Source organism: Myotis myotis, unplaced genomic scaffold (genome assembly GCF_014108235.1).
Source record: "Myotis myotis isolate mMyoMyo1 unplaced genomic scaffold, mMyoMyo1.p scaffold_m19_p_11, whole genome shotgun sequence".
NCBI classification, from domain to species: domain Eukaryota; kingdom Metazoa; phylum Chordata; class Mammalia; order Chiroptera; family Vespertilionidae; genus Myotis; species Myotis myotis.
In genome coordinates, this window is record NW_023416315.1 from 10418602 (window position 1) to 10436601 (window position 18000).

The 18000-nt window shown below is 42.1% G+C and overlaps 1 protein-coding gene across 1 annotated transcript in view; it reads right to left on the bottom strand.

Annotated features, from left to right (window-relative positions):
* POU6F2 (POU class 6 homeobox 2) overlaps nucleotides 1-18000 on the bottom strand; it is a 398488-nt gene that overhangs the window by 147557 nt on the left and 232931 nt on the right. The window lies entirely within an intron of this gene.

Here is an 18000-nt window from a genome sequence, read left to right on the forward strand (position 1 = left end):
TGTATTATCTTAAGTTGCTTGTGTTTTGAAAGAATGTGTTTAATAATATATAGGAAGAAATGTCTAAGGAATGAATTTTAGGTAATCTGGCATAAAGACTGTGGAGATCATGTTAAGTAATACGGCCTTCCTAATACTTATCAAGACAACAATGCACAGGGCTACCCAGGACAACTCGATCTCAATATTCAGTTTGGGTGCCCCCTTTTCTTCCCCACACCCAACTTCTTATTGTCACCTCACAATCCAGTTTCCCAAGAAAGCAGCGAAACTGATTTTCCTGTGTTGCTTAGAAAACTCAATCACACATATGATCCGGGTTTATCATTCAGGAATCTGTCAAGTGTATACTGTACAGGAACTGTGCAAAAGGCAATCAAACTAAGGATTCTTGGGGAAAATGAAAACTCTTAAAATAATCATACTTAGCATTACAGGAATTCAAACTCACAAAGAGAGTCTTTTGACCTGAGAGTAATTCGTAGCATGACCCACAGATGAGAATATAACAGTCCTTTCCTCAGAATGCGTGCTGTGGGAGGCCCTGACTCACCTGCCAGACCCAAGGCTCTGTCTCCCTGGACCCAGCCCTGATCCCACTGCACAGCATTCACTGATGCCAGTCCAAGATCGACTCTGGAATGCTCTCATATCATGGGCAACATCCAGCAAGTGCCCCACAAAAGGTCTGTCCTGAGGCCAAATACAAGTCAGCCTTGAGGAAGGAGGAGGTCAAATGACACCTGCAGACCAAGCTTGGTAAGTATCAGTCACCCGTGTCAGGCAGACTCTGGGCCCTGCAGGCTCTTGGTGACCTGGTTCTACCAAGATCAGCCTGCCTCTTTCTTGAACTCTGGAATGATTCAGGATGCATTTGGTGGACCTCAATGGTACAGCAACTAGTCAAGCAACCATCATTTTTAGTCCATGAAATTCAAGGATAAGATACACATTTTTTTTCTTTAAATCAAAATTGACATAAACTTTGTCCTGGAGTCAGACAAACTCAGACCACTTGCTACTTCACAGGTCTTGGATCTAAATAGACAGAGGAAAAGGGAGTATGTTTTTGGTTTTCTTGTCTGAGATCATTCGTTTTCTTTTTTCTTTTCCGCAACGAACTGTGAAGTACTGTTAGTAGGAAAAACTGTACACAATGCATCTTGTTAATAATTTGGCTGGGAAAACCTACTTGTAATTGACAAGTAATTGGGTTGAAGTAGCTGCCTCCACCATGGGGGTGGGGTTCTGACCAGGCCGTTGATTCTCCCACAGTGAGATGATCTCATTAGACCTAACTCTCAAAATTTAAACACAGTCATTATTTTCTTCCCTGTTACTAATTGACTTAGCCCGTTTTAAATCCTATATAATAAAAGGGTAATATGCAAATTGACTGAACGGCACAATGACTGGTTGCTATGACGTGCACTGACCACCAGGGGGCAGATGCTCAATGCAGGAGCTGCGCCCTGGTGGTCAGTGCACTCCCACAGGGGGAACTCTGCTCAGCCACAAGCAGGGCTGACAGCTGGTGAGTGGAGCGGTGGTGGCTGGAGCCTCTCCCATCTCCGCAGCAGCACTAAGACATCCCATGGGGAGTGGGCCTAAGCTGCAGTCAGACATCTCCCAAGGGCTCTTGGACTGCTGAAGGGTGCAGGCCGGGCATGAATGTTGTGCACTGGGCCTCTAGTTTTATAATAAAATCTATTAGCAAACTGTCTGCTATTTTGGTACCAGAAATGTTATCAGCTTATCTTTTCTTCCTTCTTCCCTTACAGTTTTCAAACCTTTTGCTCCATGCTTGTTTAGCCCCACGCTGTACCTCCCCATCCAGTCTTCCCCAATGATTCAGGCTATGATGCTTTCATACCAGGAACAACCGCATTCACCCCCACTTCAGAGAGTTATGAAAAAGGAGATGTCCCCATTCATTAGAAATAAAAGGACAATGGACTTTAAAAAGAAACTGCAACCAGTTGCTTAATTTAAGCTGAAAATTTTAACTTGGTCCTAAGATGCCACCGATTTGCTACCATATTTAGATTTTGCACAAAACTTGATGCAAGGACTTGGCCGCAGAACTCTCCCTGGTCACCATGTTCACACAGGCCTGAGAGCAGGCCCAGGGACCCTCATGATGGATTGTGCCTTCTACCTCAGCCGCCAGGGCATCCACCGTAAGCATGGCTCCTGTGGATCAGAAAGGGAAGCCAAGAAGAGCCGGCCAACAAAGGAATGAAGAAAGGAAAACAAATTCAAGGGGAGTAACACGGGCCTCCAGTGGCCTTATTATATGAATAGACGGCAGATAACTCCATCTTTCTACCTGAGCGCGTCATAAATTCTGTCATCTTGTTAGGACTGTCAGGAGCACTGACCTCACTTCCTCCATTAACGAGCTCGCCCTCTTTTGAGGGGAGATTCTTTCCAAACACACAGCGGCAGACGCACCTTATAAACAGCTTGTCAGCCTTGTGATTCTGGAAGGAACAAACTCCACGCCAAAGAGAGGGAGGGCGGTGCCTGGAGACCAGCCGGCCAGCTGAGCAGACTGCGAAAAGGTGCCTGGCCCAGTCACGGCTGGCCGGGGAGGCAGGCACTTGACTAGGTCTGGGCAGGAGGCGGCTAAAGGCAAAGTGTAGTCTCTGTTTACTGAGAAAGGTGTCAGCGACAGATTGCTGCGTTTTCACGCAATAACCAGGGTTTTCTTCATTTGTCTGGATGCGTTCTCTCTCCGGTGAGACAGGGGAAGCCAAGGTGCATGAGTCGGGTTGGGCATGTGCTACCGAGAGGGCCCATCTGTACACAGCCTGCGGTGATGTTTCATTTTGTTTCCAAGAGCCACTCAAGTGCCATCCGTCTCCGCACCACCCACCCTGGCTGTCTGATTTCAGGCTGATGTGGGAAACAGCTTTGCGTTTCCCGTGATCCAGGATGGATGAACCGGTCAGAGACTGCGTGCCACTTCTGTGAGGCGGGGTTTGTGCTGAAATCTCCAGGACGGTCATGAAAAAGAATCTCGACTCTATAAAGGCAAGAAGACGTCCCCACGGCCAGCTTAGACACCATAAAGGCGAGCTCCATAAAGTTGCCTTTGCTGATGAGCCTGGGTTTGAGTGCCTTGAGACAAACCGCGTCAAACTATATATAAAAACAAAGCACCCGGATGGCAAAGAGGACCTTATCTCTCATTCCTAAGGTGTCTGCTCTCCCGCCCAGGGAGAGCCTCTTCACTCCGGCTGATTTACGCCCCCTCCGTGGACTCGGGGTGGACAGAGCACGGACTGGTTAGCGCTTGCATTAACACGTAATGAAAATGGCTTGGTGGCCCGGACCCAATGCCCTTTCTTTCCTGTAATGATGGTGCCGAAACCCTTCACAGCACACAGCACAATCAGAGTCTGCAGACCATCAAAATTCATCTGCTGCCTGTGGTGGAGGGGGAGGAAGGGAGCTGGGGTGGGCTGGGCTGAAAGGCGGCTTAGATCTCACCCCGGCTCTTCTAGTTGCACATCTAGACCAGGTGTATGGGGTCATCAGTTATTTCCACTTGCTATTTTGGCCAGTCACATAAAAAATATCCCTGACAATTCTGAATTGCATGTATAAACCATTTTATGGCTGTTGGTCTTGTTGCTCTCTCGTCCCTTTCTCAGTTTCCCCTGCCTCCTCTCTGAGTTTCCCATATTTCCTCCTCTCTGCTCTATAAAACATAAACATTTATCTTCTTGGACCATGTATTAAAAAAAAAAGTAAAGCGAATAGTAAAAATTCAGAGTCAAATGTGAGTGGCAGAGCTATAATTCTTTATGAAGTAGCAGGTAAGATTGATTGTCAAGGGTCAAAAGGCTAGGTCAAACTCCACTCATTCGTCAGCTGAATGTCATTTTTGTTTTCCCTGTCACCAGATAGCTTTAAAAAAATTGCAACTCCTTCCTCATTATCTGGGACCTGGCTTCTTTTCTGCCATCCAGTATTAATGAAACCGTGCTTCAAGCCTGGCCCTCATCTTCTCTGTCCTTCTTCATGTGCTGCTTTCCTTTCTTAAGCACTACAGAGAAAGTACCATTTCAAAGGCCATTTTCTCCCACAGCCACATTGGAAAATTGCCACTAGAGTGAGAATGATTTGAAAACACATGCGAGGTTTAAATGTTTGACTGAACAAAAATGTAATTAAATCCTAGCAAGTGTAAAGCTTGTGATCCGATATAATTGGATGGTTGCAATATCTTTGCATCTCATAAAGAGGAAAACAAAATGAGATGTAATACCTGGAAGCCATCTAAAATTATGTGTCATATATAAAGAAAAAAATCCCCCCCTTATCATTACAGCTGGTCACAACAATGTAATGTGAAACCTAAAATAATGAGTTGGTTTTGTTGGAAATTTAACATGTCATCCACAGCAGGTCAAATGTAGGTTAACACTGTCAAATAATTTCACCTCCAAAAGACTCATTTAATTAGCTCATGTTTAATTTTCCTAAAATAAAAGAGAATTATGATTAGCTAGATGGGAATTAATTTGTGAATGCTTAAGCATAGGTCTGCCAAATGTTATGTTATTAGATAATAGAGGTAACTCATTCATATCCACAAATTTACATCAACAGCTAGATAGTAGCTTAAAGTTGAAACCTTAAGCAATGATGATGAGTTCCTTATTTTGTATCTCTATGGTTTTCTGATTTCTGTCCTCTTTGCCTCTAAATATTGTTAGTACAGAAACCCAGACCAAAATGGATTGATAAATCTAAGTTAGACTTTTATTCATAGTGGTGACATTATTTGGACCAACTGCCTAATCTTTTCTACAAGTATTCGTACTTTTCATTGGCCCAGATCATTCTTATTGGCTGGCAACTGTACAGTGTAACTAAAGTCTTACGTGGGCCAGCAAATTCTGCTTTGTTTCTTTTCCATGACTACAAGCCTGCAGTCCCTAGGGGAAGGCCGCCACCACGGAAAGTCCTGCTGAGTATCTCAGGAGGTTGGAAAAGAGAGGGCATGGCTGACTCTGTGGAAGAGCAACACTTGTGGTCACTTTCTTAGAGAGAGAAAAATAATGATAAAAATAAAAAAGAACCTTCCGTGAAATTCTAGGCTAATTTCAATCTACTAAGAAATAATTAACTTTGACTACAATACCTATTGCTTTTGTAGCACAGCATGTTTGGCCTGGAAAAATGCCACTTGCAAAGTCCTTCACCAGGTTCAGTTTGAAGAAGCTGACGAGCCCTAGCCGGTTTGGCTCATTGGAGAGAGCGTTGGCCTGCGGACTGAAGGGTCCCAGGTTTGATTCTGGTCAAGGGCACATGCCGGCTTGCAGGCTCGATCCCCAGTAGTGGGGGTGCAGGAGGCAGTTGATCAATGCTTCTCTCTCATCATTGATGTTTCTAACTCTCTCTCCCTCTCCCTTCCTCTCTGAAATCAATAATATATACTGATGAAAAGAAATATGGCATAGCCGTGTTTAGAATCTGGAATATAGGAGAAAATAGCTCAGAGAAAAAAATTATATATGGGAGAGACTTGCCCAGGCAGCCTTAAGTTTTTGACCTGCTCCAGGGAGATGCTAGAGGTGAAAGCTGAACGGCTGCAGCAACAAGAATCCTGGGAGTGAGATCTGGATTCTGAGAGGGGATGGGTAGCGATGGGCGGCCCCGGGGTAGGAGTGTGACGAGCTAGTCAGGCAGTTCTCCAAAGAGGAGACAGACTCACATGAAAGTGGAAGCTGACAACACAAAAATATGAAATGGATTTTAAAAAACTTGAAATCCATGTATATAAAATTTTTTAAATAAACGTGTTAAAAGGTTATGTTACAAAATATACTTTTCCTTAGGTCATACTTTTTTCCTAACCTCGGATGGTGTTTCACTTGAGAATTTGTAATGAGAGGGAATTGTTTTACATTTTATCGTTATGACCCGTATGCTTATTCTGTGTAAGTGTCGCTGGGGCTTCTTGGTGCTCACTACAAAGCCCCAAGTCCATACTGTTTAGCGAAGATGGCTTAACAGCAACACTGCTCACACTGCTGCCAGCAGAAATGAGGGACACAGTCCAGAGATGACAGAATAAGCCCCCGATGGATTGTCCCAAACTACAAAGAATGGAAATGTAGCGTCTCTAAGTGTAAGTGACCAAGATTCTATTTTGGGAGGCTACAGAATTTGTTCTCATGGACTACCAAAAGCAGGGGCAACTATTTCAAACCATAAATTCAGATTATTGTTAAAAATGATCATATACATTTTCTTTTAAAATACCATTTTAATATTGTTGAATGATCCACAAGAGGAACCAGATCACTGGTAGACACAGCAGTGAAAAATGATAGCTAATATTTTCCACAACTCAATCAAAATGCTAAAAGACATCAAAAGTTTTTAATATGGGCATCAATGAAAAAAGGTTAAGTCTTACTTTTAGATTAAAAAAAGAAAAAAAAAGCTCTACAAAGATAAGATTAGAAAAACTTGGGTTAATGGCAATGCATATGAAACAAAAAGATTTTAGTTGATTATAACTCAACAACTGGACATGGCTATAAAATGTTCATGTGGTGGGTGGTTTAATAGCTGGAATAGAATCCAAACCACGGATATAACATCCCTCTGGGCTTTGCTGTCTAGTGTCCAGTATGGGGGCTGGGTGGCCCTAGGGAAGGGTGGTCTTACATTACAAGGTAATGCTGGAGTGTCTACCAAGGCAGCTGGACGGAGGTGCCAAAGTGAAAGGGATTATGGGGGAATGATGAGCAGAAAATGGAAGCATGGGTGATGACTTAATATATTTTAAGAGGTTATGGGGGTAGGGGGGAGGGTAATGATAAGCAGAAAATTGAAGAATGAATGCTGACTTAAGCCCTGAAAAAAAGGGTTTATATTTAGGCAGGGTAGATCTAGTTTAGGACAAGGTCAGAAACAAGTTTGGAAGCAGAAGGAAGGTGGGGTTTGGGCTCAAAATAAAAATAACGGCTTAATAATTTGATTATAAAAATGGAATGTGCTATCTTAAGAAGCACTGAGCACCTACTGCCGGGGCCCTGTGGGCAGGGGCTGGGTGGCCACCTGCATGAAGAATAGCTGAACTGGATGGGGGCGTGGACTAGGTGTCTTCTAAGGCTGTATATAACTATCAATTTTACCGACTAGTTGATGAATAAATTTGAAAGCATTGATTGAACATCTTTTATGTGCCAGGCACTATAATTCTATGAAGTACCTGGAATTATCAGCATCCACATGGAATGTTGATTTGCCTGCTTTTTTGCAATGTGGTTTCTATTGTGGGTAACTGGAGAAGGGACTAAAAACTTGTCACTTTGCTTACTGTGATAACTGTAGAGCAGATGGCTCATGGTCAATGTCTCAATGATGGGCTGCAAACCAAAGAACTAGGTGGATGTACATCTGAAACATCTTTTAAAATCCCCTTTCATTGTGGTTTTCATGAAGAGAAAGTTAGGATGTGGTGAAGAAGGAAGGAACCAATATTTATTGAATGCTTGTTACATGTGTGTCACTATGCTAGAAGCTTTATATGCATTGCGTTTGTTTATTATTCTTAGCCCTATGAGATAGGCATTATCTGTTACAGATGAGGACACAGAAGCTCAGAGAGGTGAGGTGAGTTTCCCAGCATCACACAGCTAATAAGAGGTGGAGCTAAACTCTGAATTCAGGTCTATCTCAATGCAAACAAAGACCATGGTCTTAACATTACATCTTATTGCCTCTAAGGCTAGCTAATCCACTGAGTTGTTAACATTATCTTCAAAATTTAATCCTTTTATTACAATCAAAAGAAATTAAGTAATTAAAAATAATTTTAAAAAGATAATTGTAAAGCTGGGTCTTTATTTTTTAATGTTTAAAACCATATCTGCTCTTTGAACTTATTTAGGCAAATTGTAGTAACTGCTATGAGGCAAGTCCTCGCCTATCTACCTTCTGCATGCCCTGGGGTATAGCCATATACTTTCTCCAGTCAGGGAATACATGCATTCAGTTTCAATATGAGGATGGGGAGGAGGGCCTTGGGTGGGGGCTGGGTCAGAGAAGCTGCACAGAGGGGAGACAATGGCTTCCTGGTATGGGATTAAGAAACTTCTGCATCTCAGGTTGGAGCCAAGGGAAATCTTTGACAGCATTTTGTATAATTTCTGATTCCTTTCCTCTATGGCTGGTTGGAATATATATTTTTTCAAAATTTAACTCACATGATTAAACCATGTTTTAATTCTTTAACAGTTTTAGTTTTTGCAAAATGTTAAGATCCATACATTTGATATCCAAGTTTAAGAAACACTGGATAGCAATTGGGTCCTAGGCAAATATCATTTTTTGAAATAAGTTGGTAGGTAACACTGCCTATATTCCCAAGTGAAATTCCTGAACCTTTGTTACTAGATATTAAACATACCTTGTATTTAAAAGGCCCTTTTGCTAGTTAGTCAGTTGGTCAAAAAACTATGGGTGATTAATATACCAGGTATGATGGATATATGGTGGGTAACATCCTAGGTTTCAGGAGCAGTCTTGAAAAATATACTGTCCCTTTGTTGGTCTTTGCATTATGCACATAGCCAACCACAGCATCGAAGTTTCCATGGAAAATATGAATTCTGCAATGAGGGGGTACATCACAGGAAGTTGAAGAGGAGTTACAGTCCTTGAGGGTGTGTGTGTGTGTGGGGCAACAAACACAGCTGAGACAAATTAGAGAGCATTATTTATTTGGGATCTGAAGACTTGGGAGTGAAATCTAGTTTTTGTTACATCTGTCTGACCAAGGCAAGCCATGGTTAATAGCTGCGTTTCCTGGTCTGGAAGATGGGTTCATCCCCTGTGGCTACTGTGGGTTCCAGGGCCATGTGGAGATGCCGTGGACAAACTTGGCAGAGACCCTTCAGTTTTCACTTTTTCTGGACCCCACAGGCCTAGCTGAGAAGCAATGGCTGCCAAGAACACCCTGACTGAGGACCCAGGCCATCCAGGTGTTGAGGGCTACATACACCCAGGGATCTTATATGTTTGGAGGAGGAGGAGACAGCCCCTGAAATGGCAAATATCATATTATTACCAACCTTGACTGAACTTAACTTAGGGGGAAAATGCCATTTCTTATTCCTTGAGTGTCATGAAGAAACACAAACCTGTTAGGATTTTAATGTTCAGCTCTTCCCAAACAGAAAGCTTTGAAAGCTAGCACACAGAGAAAGAGATGTATATTTCTCCAATGGATATAGTATCTTACTCCCACTCAGAAGGCCACTATTTTAAAGAACAAAGATCAAATTAAATGTTTAGTGCTATAAAGTGCTGTTGCCACGTATGTCGATATACTTATGAACAATTTATAATTTGAACTGTTTTCCAGACAGCTGGTCATATGTACCTTAAAGTAGTCATAATAACCTGCCAGGAGAAATTTCCTGCAGCACATTCATTGGAGAAAATACAGGTAAGCGTGGCAGCCTTTTCAAATTCCACCAGGCCCCTTTATCTTGTGAACAGTTACTGCCACAGCTACAAAATCCTCAGAGAGCTCAGAGCTCGCAGGGTTTATTGTGTCCCTGCCTTATAAATTTGCTCCCCACTGTGAAGACTTCGGGCTACAAATATCCATTTATGTCTTCAGAGTCGCACCCAGTCCCCTGTATTCAATGGAATCCACCAGATCTCCAACACACATATAAAGGATCTGCCTTAATCACATGCATGCAGGGAAAATTTATCTCACTATCAATGGGCCTGCCTGGCTTCTAGAGACTACAGGATCTTGATAATGTGGGCAAGTCTCAGATGGTATAAGAAAAAGCCTTAAATTCTGAGAGAGACAGACAGGATTTGGTTCTGTCAATTACTTGATGTGTGTTTGGGTGAGTCATTGAAAAAATCTAAGTTTTTGTATCCTCATCTAAAATAATAATGCATGTCTCACATTTTGAGAGAACTTAGGTGCTAAATTTTTTCAGAAGTTAGAAAGGAAGAAGGGTTGTCTTTTGGTGGAGCTATTCAGAACCATGTTTCTTTCATGTTCAGTGGACAAAAATCTGTGGGTCTTGGGAATGAGTTCAAGTAAGCTTAAAAAGTCATGATTTGGCCCTGGCTAGCTAGCTCAGTGGTTAGAGTGTCGGCCTATGCACCAAAGGGTAGTGGATTCCATTCCTGCTCAAGGGCAGGTACCTGGGTTGCAGGTTGGATCCCTAGCCCTGGTTGGGACACATGCAGGAGGCAATCAGTTCATGTGTCTCTCCTACATCGATGTCTCTCTCTCTCTCTCTCTCTCGCTCTCTCTCACTCTCGCTCTCTCCCTCCTCCCCTCTATCCTCTTTCTCCCCTCCCTCCTTCCACTCTCTCTAAAAAAACAACAACATGGATAAAATGTCTTCAGGTGAGGATTTAAAAAAAGTCATGATTTGCACAACTGCCAAAATGTGGAGGAAAAAAACAAATACCCACTGATGGATAAATCGGTAAACAGAATGTGATATAAACATGTATTAGAATATCATGCAGTCTTAAAAAGGAAGGAAATTCTTTAAATGCTACAGCATGAATGAACTTTGGAGACGTTATGCTAAGTGAAATAAGCCAGACACAAAACACTGTATTAATATAAGGTACCAAGAGTAGTCAAATTCATAAAGACAGAAATTCATAGAAATAGAAAGTAGAATGGTGGTTGCCAGGGGCTGGAGAGAAGGAAGAATAAGAAGTTATTGTTTAAGGGGTATAAAGTTTCAGCTTAGAAAAGATTGAAAAGTTCTGGAGATGTATAGTGGTGATGGCTGCTCACCAGTGTAAATGTACGTAGTACTACTGAATTGCACCTTAAAAAAAATAGTTAAAATGAGATGTATATGTTACTACAATTTAAAAAACTAAAAATAAAAAGTCATGATTTATAAATGCATTTGCTTTTATAAGTCGTGCATTCTCTGTTTATATTCCTGGTATTTCCCTGTAGTAAATGCTAAAGCTTTTAGAAGATGTGTTTATCTTCCAAAGTGTCCTCCTGTGCCACCCTAAGCGATGTTGCACCAGGATGCTCTGGATTCTAGCAAGATCATGAATGTCTGCAAATTCACTGGTATCTGCCAACTCGGGAGAATCACTGTTTTAGGGACCTAATATGGTATTTAATGATCACTTTGTAGGCAGAAACTATCTTTACTCACGGATCTTTCCCAGGGTTTCAGTGTGAGATTCTAGTGAAATCCCAAAGCAATCAGCACGTTAACTTATTTTTCTCTTGGTTGCATTATCTTAGGCTCACTTAGGTAGTTTTCTTCTTCCATTATGTTGTTCAATTATCTAGTGTGAGCTTTCAGCGAAAGAACCCACCTATCCCATTTCACTGCCCCCCTAAATTACCTATGAGAAATATATCAAATACATAATTTCAGAGAGTAGTCATAATTATTTCCATTACCAACATGCAGCTATAATTGCCTCTCCAGCAATTTTCAGAAGCAATTGAGAGGAGAGTAAGTTCCAGAGACATGGTCTGGTTGAATCTTTATCTTTGGGCTTGCATTCTGTTAGTGGCATAGTTTCACACTCTGGGATTCCTAAAGGTCAGCTGTGAACTCGTGTGGGAGCGGGAAGCAGCACCAATTGTCTTTCCTTTAATGAACACACACATTTAGTTGACTGTTCTAGGCCCAAGGGTTGTCCCAGAGAAGGGAGAGAGCGAGCCATCTGAACATACTGTGGGAGAGCATGGGCTTAACACAGACCCAAACTTTGTACTTATTATTTCTCATGGGTTGAATTAAGTTCCCTCCAAAAGCTATGCTGAAGTCCTAACCTTAGAATATGACCTTACTTGAAATCATGTCTTTCTAGAAGTATTCAAATTAAACTGAAGTCTTTAGGAGGCCCTAATCCATTACATCTTGTGTCCTAATTATAGGGGAAATATGGACACAGATATGAACCATGTCAAGACAGTGGATTGGGGTGATGAATCTATAAGCCAGAAATGCCAAAGATTGCCAGCAAACCACCAAAATCTAGGAAGAGACAAGGAAGGATTCCCTACAGTTTTCAGAAGGAGCAAGGCCCTGCTAACACCTTGATTTTTGGACTCCTAGCCTCCAAAATTGTGAGACAATGGATTTATGTTGTTTTAAGCCACCCAGTTTGTCATACTTTATTAAGACAACTCCAGGAAACCAACACATTATTTCATTGTATTTCTGCAACCACTCTATGAGACAGGGGTAATTTTTCTCTCTCCTATTTTACAGATTTGGAAACTGAGGCTCAGAAAGGTAAGGACTGGGACAAAAGTCATGTGAGTGTGGTGAGAAGCCCTAGGCGAGAACTGCTTAGGAAAGTTGACGGTGGCATCTGAGTTGGGCTTATAGCATGAGCAGAGTCTGCTCAGTAGAGAAGGAGTGACTTCCAGGGTGATCTGAAGGAAGAGGATGCTGCATGAAGAGAAGTTCTAGCATACATGTTGCCAAAGCGAGCACAAGAGAAGTTCCGAATGACTAGAACATAGGATGTGTGGCAAGGAGGGGATGAGAGGACATAGGAAAGGGCAGAGGATTTCAATGGCTATGTATGCCTTGTCAGGAAGCTGGGAGAGACACAGCCAGTAGGGAGAAGTTGGGAGGCTGGGCAGCTCCTAGTCCCAGTTAGAAACAATATGGGTCAGGACTCAGGCTGTGAGAGGGAGTGAGAAGTGAATTTGGGTGCTATTTCAGAGATCAAATCTAATGTGGTGGTTCATGGGCTTAGAAGTGATTGGCCATGAGGGAGAAGGAAGTCTGTCTTAGTTCTCCAGCCTGAGGGGCCTTTCTCCTTTTCACACTCTGTCATGGAAGCAAATCACAGAGTCTGGACCATCCTGGAGAATGGAGTGAAGAAAGAGGCAGAATCGAGCTCCACCTCCTGGAGGGCAGAGCATATCTGTATATGTTATTTGAAATTCTTCTTTAGGGAAGACTTGAGACTCCTTTTTATCTTCTTTTTATCTCTGACTTGCTTGTGTTAGTATCTAAAGGTCTTGGTTAATATCTGGCAAAGGATCATATTCCCATGCTCTTCATCATCATCTCCCAGATTTTCAGACTCTAAAATGTTTACAGTTTACTAAAAGTCATCTTTCATCCTCATTATCAAGGAATTCTGGAAGACAGTCAGTGGCTCTCACTTGCTCACTGCTTGTTGTGTAACCAGTGTCAACTGTTGTTCTGTAATGTAATCAAAATGCTCACTAACTCCCTTTCTACTCATTTTAGAAGAGAAAATTTGGGGAAGGAGAGTTTTTGTCACTAAGTAAATTATCTTTATTTAAGAGTTGGCCTTTCGTCTTAAAAATAGGTCCTTCTAAAAATAAAAAATTATGAATCCAAAAGTAAAGCATAGCATAATGCTTCATATTTTTTACTCATGTGCATTTAACCTATGTTTGAGGAAGTCGATCTTGACATTTAGGTTTAAAGACTGTTTGGTGCTGTGATACTTAGCACATATATTTTCAGAGAGAGCCAAACTCAATAAAAAGTACCTCCTTCTTTTACTATCCCCCCAAATTGAGCTAATTTGGTACTTGGTTTTACTTAACATTTTATTTATTGGGTATCTATTATGGCTCTGGCCTTGAGGGCAGCCAGTCCAGGGATCCACTGAGAATAAAACATGACCCTGGTCTCCAGGGGCTTCAGGGTTGGCAGGAAAGGAAGACACATCAACAGAGACATTCAATGCAAACTGGCAGGTGCTGTCAGGGCACAGGAGCGGGTCCCCGGCCCGGAGAGAGGAGGATGAATGAAAGTGTGTGGGAAGACTAGCAGCTGCTGTGATGGAAATGAAGTAGGAGGTAGCTTGGACCCTGCACTGCTGTGGTACCTGGGGGAGGAGGGAATGATGAATTGACTAGTTCTTTCTAAATTTCTATTTGGTATTTATGACTCATCTCTTTCCAAGCAACTACGAAGTGCTGTATTTTTTTAAAAACACAATATAGATTCTTCCCCAGGTTATCTCTGGGCCTCCCTGAATTGTTTATGTAGTTATCATAATACTTAAATTTATCTTCACATTTACCACCTGTTTTTTAAAAAAACGAAAGAGCCAGGAACACTAGTCATTTTGTAATCTGACCTAACAACCACCACACACATATACAAATACCAGTTCCTCATCCCCTTCAAAAACCTTTCTGGAGGCCCCTTCTTGATTAGAAATGATCAAATCTCTCAGTTTTTTTCTTCCACAGCATTTGTTTCCAGGATTTTGAGTTAAAATAAAGTACAATAAATCGAATGACTGGTTGGACGACTCCTGGAGTTCTCACCCTCACATTACAGCAAACTACTCCTCCTGGCGGAGTCATGTTTGAAAATGAGCATTTAGGCATGTTAGCGATGGGAAGTTGTGGCACATCAAGCTGGTCTCCTCAGCCATGAGAGGGGAACTTTGAAAGGCTCACGCTGCTGTGATAATCTGCGCTCCCCGTGGCTCACAGCTGCCCAGCCACTTCTGCTGGCACATTGCCAGCATGTAGTTTCTTGACTATGGGGACTGCTCCCTGATCATAGGAGGTATTTGTTTTACTGGCTGAACATAGGACACTACCTAGATTTCCTTTTTTTTTTTTTTTTTTTTTTTTTAAAGGTAAACAACTTGGAAATGTTTTCTCTTGCTGTTCATTGAGATCCAGGCTCAACAACGTTTTCTGTAAAGAGCCAGCTAGCAAAGGTTTGGGACTTTGTAGGCTTAAGGTCTCTGTTGTGACTACTCAATTCAACCATTGAATGCAAAAACAGCCACACACAAAATAGAAGTAAATGAGCAAGGCTGGGTTCCAATAAAACTTTTATATTGGACACTGAAATTTGCATTTCATATCATTTTCATGTGCTATGAGAGATTCTTCTTCTTTTGATCCCCCCACCCCCAGCCCCACCCCAACCATTTAAAAGCAGGGCTGGGCTGATCTTTGATTTAGAGGAATTCAGGGACACATTACCCAGCTGCCTCGGGACAAGACTGGTCCCCTTGCTGGTGGAGGAGTTGTTCTGTGCTCTGTGGGCTGTGTGATGAGGACATTGAATGTCTCAGGATGCTGAAAGAGAGGCTTAGAGTCCTCAGAGAAGCAAAGGATCTTGAAGAACATTGAAACACAACGGCCTTGTTTCACAGGTGAAGTAAGTGAGCCTCAGAGACCTGCCGACCTGAAGTTAGGTGACTACTAGATGGGACCAGAATACTAGTGTTTTGACACTCTGATGTAGCCATTTTTCTTTTAGTCCATATTTTAGAGAACGTGAAATAACTGATTGGAAAATAAAGGTTGAGTGGCAGTATGACTCTCCAAACCTCACAGTGATCAACAAGGATTAGTGTTGCTTCCGAACCTAATTTATTATGAGAGAAGGATCAGGTCTAGGCAGGGTACGCTGGGCAAACCCCAGTGACACTTCATTACCTGAAAAGGTTCGTGCCCCTTCACTTACCCTCCAACCTAACGGAGAAGGGAAAAGAAGGAAAACAGCAATAAAAATAATAATAGCACCATTGCCTGTATACACTACATATGCATTAAAGTCAAACTGAAGTCAAACCGCCTGGGTTCAAGTCCTGTCTCTATCACATGCTCCCTACTGGAACTTGGCGAGACTTTACCCTCTCTATATGTCAGTTTACTCAGCTGAAAAAATAGGATTATTATGAAGGAAAAATAAAAGGTAAATAATTTATAGGAGAAAACCACACTTATTGCCACTTGGAAATGCCTGGACATGACTATATTAAAAGACATGAAGTAGCCTGATTTTTGTACCTGTAGGTAGAATCCCATGGGGTTATGCTCTTTATAGAATGATGTAGGAGCATGAGATTAGTGATTAAAATACACCAGCATCATCTGAATTGGAGGCTTTCCCAAAGCAGTGAACACTTGGTAAATCTGGTAGCAAATCCAAACAAAACCAAGTTCAGTCTTCCCTTGATGTCAACATTATGGAGTTGCACTCCTGGAAAATTTCCTATGTATTAACTCTCTCCATACCATGATTTGGATTTGTATGTAAAATGGATTTAAGTTTATCAGCTCAGATCATTATAAAGATTTTTCATGAACATGATGTCTGGCCAGACATCTGAGAGGCCGGCCGGACTGGGGCAGCTCTTCCTTGTGCGAGGCTGGCCCATGTGCTGTAGGACATTAGCTTCTCTGGCCCTCACCCATTATTCTATGCAACACGAAGCCACACAGGAGCTCTTTCTAAACACTGCCATTGAGGGCCCTGTGGACACTTCTGCTTGAGCAACTTCACGATGGTTCTCTCGCTCAGATAAGAACATCCACTAAAAGTCATCAGGCACCTTTTGCCTCAGTGCATTCTATACTCCCCTCCCTTTCCCCGTGTGAGCCATCATCCTGACACACTTTCTATGATCGTCGCACAAGTGTAAACACTCATAAAGAGAGCATCAGGCAGATCTAAACTGGCACCAATTAGAGTCCCGGCACTGGAATTCCAGCTTGGGTGGCTGCAGAATGGGCATGCGATTTTATTTTATCTATTTTCCATTATCTTTGATGGACTTGACGGCGGCAACAAAATCGCAGCCCGTGTGGCACGTGACTCCATGACTTTCACACTCTGTTGCCACGTCCCCCTATGCAGACAGCACATAAAAACAGGGCAGGTTACCTCCGAGGCTGCAATTGGGAAAGTCACTAAGAGCTAATGCTCCTCTGGAATTAGTGTATTTTGAAGAGAAGCTTGGCGTTGTTGTAGGACGCACCTCCAGGATCAACCTCAGTAACCCCTTCTATTCAAACTCTACTCACAAGCAAGCTGTGTGCTAGTTACCTCGCTTAACCACCTGACAGACAAAGGCTGTGGGCAGGTAAACCTTATATTATGAATAGATTTAATACTGGGAAAAATCTGACAAGAGGAATTGAAGTGTCAGAATTACACTGGCTATTTATGGTTAATAGTATGTGCTCAATTAATCTTTAAATTACAGAAAGTTACCTGGATTCTCCTTATATCAGACGTGTCACAAATTAGACCTTCACAGGATATGTGGTGACAACAACAGGTGTGGGGCTCCTTGCGGCCCCCAGCTCCCAGCCTGGCTCATGCCTTGCTCAGAAGAGGCACTCAGTGCACATTTACTGAGCACAGAAATCAATTAATTTATGAACTAAAAACCAGGGATTTTCAAAGGGCATGAAAACCACAGAAAATGACACTTGCATAGTTGAAGAAAAGAGAACCCAGGACCCAATTCCCTTTGTTTTTTTCCACAATATAATCTTTTAAGTAGACTTTATTTTTCAGAGCAGTTTTAGGTTCGCAGTAGAATGTACAAAGATTTCCCATATATCCCTGTTCTTGGCCATGCATAACCTCCCCCATGACCAACATCGTGCACTAGACTGGTACATTCGTTACAGTTGATGAACCTACATTGACACATCATTATCACTCAAACTCCATAGTTTACATTAGGGTTCACTCTTGGTGCTGTACATTCTATCAGTTTGAACAAATGTATAATGGCATGTATTTATCATCATAGCATCATACAGAATATGCTCACTGCCCTAAAAATCCTCTGAGATCCACCTAACCCGAACCCCCGACAACCACTGATCTTTTACTATTTTCATTCGTTTGTCTTTCCAAGAATGTCATTAGTTGGACTCATTCAGTCTTTAGCCATTTCAGATTGGCTTTTTCCCCCCACTTAATTACATTTAAGGTTCCTACGTGTCTTGATAGCTCATTTCTTTTTAGCACTGAATAACATTCCATGTTTTCATGTGCACAATATATTTATCCATTCACCTATGGACGGACATCTTGGTTGCTTCCAAGTACAATATAATTTTCATGTGTGTGTTCTCTTTCTTATTCCCCATCCTCCTCACACACTGCAATTCACCTCTCATTTTCAACTTGCCTCTTTAGTTTTCATACTTCTGCCATTTTACTCTCCAGTTAT